We start from the raw sequence: 5,332 nt of genomic DNA, 5'->3' as shown, positions 1-5,332 counted from the left end.
TCTGTGAACCAACAAATTTGAATTTGAAAAATTAAACTGTGAATGTTTATTTGAAGTAGGGATAGATGCATTTATAATTAAATCATTCCTCAACCTAAGCAGATTATATAAAACGAAGAAGTTTTGATGAATAGCTCGAGCCTTCTTTATAGTATTCTCAAAATATAAACAACAGATGCAACTGAAATCTACTGCATAAAAAGTGAAGAAGCATACTGTCCATAATATTATGAATATTTATGTAAAGTACATAAAAAATTATCTAAAAAAGATTTGTCGTTTTTATTGGTTAAGGAATTGTGTTATCAAACTACACATAAAACATACTGATAGAAATGTGACGACTAAGATTGATGTCGCTAAAGTTAAACACATACGTTTTCAAAGTTTAAAAGATTCCAAACAGCTTAAAATGTGGAATTAAAAATTCAAAATATATCGCGATTTTCATTTTCAAAATTTATTTTATCAAGTTTGCTTGGATTCATTAAGCACATAGTTTGGATAAAAGAAAATTATTTTAAATATTTTAAGGCAAATAGTAAAATATGTGATAGAAATATCTATACTTTAATTTGAATAAAACTTACACAGTCTTCACCGTAAACATCCTTGTTTAAATAATATTGCAAATAAGATAATTAATATTTGATCACTCGTAAGAATTTTAGAGCATTTGATTGGACTTTGGGTTAGATCCTAGGATAGCCCGCCATATGGCGATTTTCTTTAAATCTCTCCAAGCAAGTTTTTGAAATTTCGCCAAACTTGGTTTCCGGAAGATATTTAGGGGAGATAATTTTGAACGTTACTTATTATTATTATCATAATTACTTACGTTATTTATATATTATTCTGCTCTTGCTGTTACAATCATTGCTATTATTTCTTTTTTTTTTGTGCAGTACCGGTTGAAAATGTCAAAGTTTTTTATTCTATCAAAAAACATTTTAATAAATTTGCAATAATTTAAATTGTTTCTTTTTTAACAATAGAAAAGCAACGTTAATACTAGTAATAATCGCCAACTTGGCATGATTTCAAAAAGTCACCAGGAGGTGGGCTATACTAGGATTTTACCGGATTTTGCAAGTCTTCTGCCATTGTTTAAATGAGCAATGCTGTTTCCATCTGTACATAAAAGCTGCTAAACTTAGTCCCCTTTAAATTAATTGAAAAAAAAATTTCAAATTAGTTAAGTTTTCGTCCAGAATTTTATATTAAAATAAAGAGACAGAAAATTAGTTTTTTCACTGTTACCAAATTAATTACCCTACTAAATTAATTGATTTTTTTTTAATTAGTACAGTTTTCATCTTGATATAAAGTTCTTACTTTATAATAAAATGAAAAGACAGAAGATGAANTTTATTACCCTTCACCCACTTCTCCACCTGAGACTGTGTATTGGATACTATTTTTGCCGTTAAGTATGGATCCTCAAAATAAAGAATTTTTTAGTTTGAAATAACTGTTTTTAATAGTGACTTAATTCATCTGGATTTCCTAGAAGGTAACCACAGACTGGATATCTTTTATGGATATGAAGGTATGTTTTTTGTAGAATACTTGTTATCTTCTGGAACTTTTTTTTGTAAAAAAAATTTACTATTTTTCTGGGTTAGCCAGACTTCGTAAATGTACCACTAACTATGTTTCACCCGGCCATTAATTTTTAGTTTTTCTCTTTCTAAATTGTTATCATTTTTTGCAACTTTTCATTTTTATTCTATACCCAACCGTAACAGGGCAATGAATTTTATCGTTGTTACCAAAATTGAGTACTAATTAAATGTTAAGTTATACACATTTTTGCTTTTTTAACTACAAATTTGTTTCAATCTTGGTAACAAAACAGATTCTCTTAGATTCTCTGTTGTGTGTGTGTGTTTTCTTTTTAAATAAAATTTGCATTATTTATGGTCCTCTAATTAAGCATCACAAGCTGACATTGCAACGATATCGATAACATGTTATGTACGATATTACTTTAAGACACTGTAGGAACAAGTATGAATGACATTTAAACCCAAGGTAATAAAGTTCGCAAGTTGTATCCATTTATTCTATTCGGCTATGGATTGTATTAAACTTATTCGTATCCAATATATGTTCATCAATAAATTAGTTTTCAGTTTACAAAGTAACAATGATTACATTATACAAGCATTTTCAATGCATAAGGATATAGGGTGCTGTTTCAGTACACATTAACACACTGTTTCATCTGCACGAAAAAGTACTCTTTCCCCCTCCAAATTAAATTTAATTTCAGAATAGAAAAAAAATATTTGTTGTTTAAATACCTCATTTAAATCTTTCAGAAAACGAAAACGGTTGTTCTTAATGCGAATGCAAAATTATTGGTGAAAAATGCTACTTAATTCGTTTAAGAGCGAAAAAAATCAGCAAACTATTATTGATGTCAATGATGGTTCATTAATTTTGATTAAAAAAAATACTAAATGAGCTAAAAAGAAACAGAAATTATTGAGAAACTGTACTTATTCACTACGGGGTACCATCGACGTACTATTATCGACACCAATAATGCTTAATTATGGTAAAACGTTAAGTTTTGATAGACAACAAATATACTCATATTTAGATACAACGTATTTTAGAGTAAATTTGGTGCCGATTACTGCTGTAACAATACAATACATTTTTAATGATTGATTTATTACATAGATAGATGTGTACAGAAAAGAACATTATGCAGATGATACGGAATAGGGTTAATCTTTATTTTGATGGGATGAAATGTTTAAAATGTGTTTTTGCTTTATCTAATAACGAAAAACAACCGAGAAAGGCAACAGATAATAATGAATAAATAAAAAACGCTGGTATCATTGTAACTTTATTATTTGTGTTGGCATTTGTATGAAAGTTGTGTGTACGATTTCGTAGTGGTGTTCAGTATTCATATATTTTTTTTCTCTCCATACGAATCACGGGCATTCAGCTAGTATTATATGTATAATTCTATAATATGCCATACTTCAAACATCTGTAATCATACTGAGAAATAAAGAATTTTATGACAGTTCTCTTATATTGCTTATAATTAAGAATGTTTATTATAGCGAAAGAATACCTATATATTATTTTCAGTTTTGCGAATTTGAAATAATACATTTTCAAAAAAAAAATTTTAAAAATGACTCTTAATTTTTGTTTAATTAATTGGCTTTAGTTACATTTTCAGCTACGAATTGAATTTTTACTTAAGCTATTGTAAGCAAAATAGCTTTTGATTTGCTGTGCAAGCATTTTTTTTTCATGTTTTTCATCTTTACGTTAGTTGTTTACGTTAGCTGCGCAAAAACTATAAGACTTAATAAGCTTGAAATTACGATGCGGTATATTTTATTTTATAACCGTCGTTGAATAGCCGCCACACTATTTTGGGTTTACGACTACTGAAGTTGAACTCCGTAGCCTTGTAATTTTGAACCCAAACCAAAAGACAAGGGTGCTCCTGGATCAAGGATTAGGTGAAATTTGTCTTCTTGGAAGACTTTTTGATGGAAATAACTAGCATTTGCGTTTCATGGAAAGTAAAACAACGAAAACCTCACACGGACTGCAAGGGGACTCTAACCCATGATCCGTCTATTACTGAGGATATCGCCTATCAGCACCATGGTCGGTGCGAGACGGGTGCGGAATTTGTATCGATCACCCATCGCTTGGATTCGAACATGGTTCATCTCATAGGAAACCGAATTCTCTATCCCCCGAACCCCCACAGATCTACGATTCGGTAACTTTTATTTTATAACTGTTTCTGAACAGCCTACCGAATATTCAGTTTACGGTTACCAATGTTCAACTCCGTAGCCTTGTAATTTTGAACCCAATCCAGAAGGCAAAGGAACTCCTGGACCAAGTATTGGGAGAAATTTGCTTTCGTGGAGGACTTTGTAATAGAATCAATCCGCATCTGCGTTGCCTGCAGAGGAAAGCCACGAAAACCTCCCATGGTTAGTCTGTGGCAGGGGGACTCTAACCCATGATCCGTCTACTACTGAGAATGATTTACGATAGCAACGTAGTCGGTGCACGATAGGACAGAGTAAGATGTACAGGGAGTACGACGAATAAGAAAAAAAAAGTTATTATTCTGGTTAAAAAAAAATTACGAGGAGCAGCCTGCTGAAATGCAAATATAACTTGAATATCACTTGAAGGTGAAATGTAACTTGACTGTTTTCATTTATGAATGTAACGAGAGTATTTTTTTTCTTTTCGAAATTATAATTTGTTTGAAAGGTATTCTAATGTTAAGTGCTTTTTTCGAAAAAATTTCTGATTTTTGCATTATTGATTGTTTATCTAAAATTTTAGAAAAAAATATATTTTCTCGCTGGTTTGATTTACTGTCTACTCAAATGCAAATAGTTAATTGGAATTTGGTGTGATGATTGGATCATTTTGAATCCCAACTTTAACGACAGTTTTTTTTTTCTCTGCCGAAATTTCTATTTGATCTAAAGTTATTGGAATTAAGTTTCGCTTTACATCTTTCGTCTTTTAAATAATAATTATTCATCCATTGTTGTAGAAAAATTTATCTCTTTCACAATTTTCATGTTGGATTCACTTGATGTCAGAAGTAGCAAAGTAAATAAAAAAAAGAGAGGCAAATTATGTCAGATATAAACCTTAACATTTATATTGAAATTTTTACAAATCAAGAAAAAAAATACAAGAAAGATAATTCACATTTTAATTGTTATAATTCTGTTTAACAAGTAAAAATACTTCACATTTATTTCTTCTTATTGAGTCCTAAAATCTGTATTCCTTAGGTGATATTTTTTTTCTTCCTAATACTGGAGATTATTTTTCAACTCTAGGAAATCTCTTATTTCGTTACGTGTATAAGAAACTGTTTCTACGGGAGGCAACAATAATTGCATATTNGGAGGGAAAATCGTCCAGGAATCACGTGACGATGTTCTTTGCAACGAGGGATGGGGGACTGGTTCTCTCTACCTAAATTACTCCTCTAAGGTATTTATTAATTTATAAGAGTAGGAAAACAAACGCCGAATAGGAAGCAATTACGGAAGTTTGGGGATAGCAATACGAAAAACAAGTTGTGTACGCAAGAAGTATATTTATTTTGCATTTGAATTGCTTAATTGTAGTCTGTATTTCGAAAGTACTCCTCCTTCTATTCGTCTGGAGCAGTAGCGGCGACTATGGTAACGAAGTATAACTATTTCAAGTATAATAAGTATAACTATGTAGGCTGACCATAAGCATGATTTATGGCCATATTATTGATAAAGGCCCAGATAGCAATATAAGGTTTTTTCAA

The sequence above is a fragment of the Parasteatoda tepidariorum genome, chromosome 5, assembly GCF_043381705.1.
Source record: "Parasteatoda tepidariorum isolate YZ-2023 chromosome 5, CAS_Ptep_4.0, whole genome shotgun sequence".
Taxonomy (NCBI): Eukaryota; Metazoa; Arthropoda; class Arachnida; order Araneae; family Theridiidae; genus Parasteatoda; species Parasteatoda tepidariorum.
Note: the sequence above shows the minus strand (reverse complement) of the source record.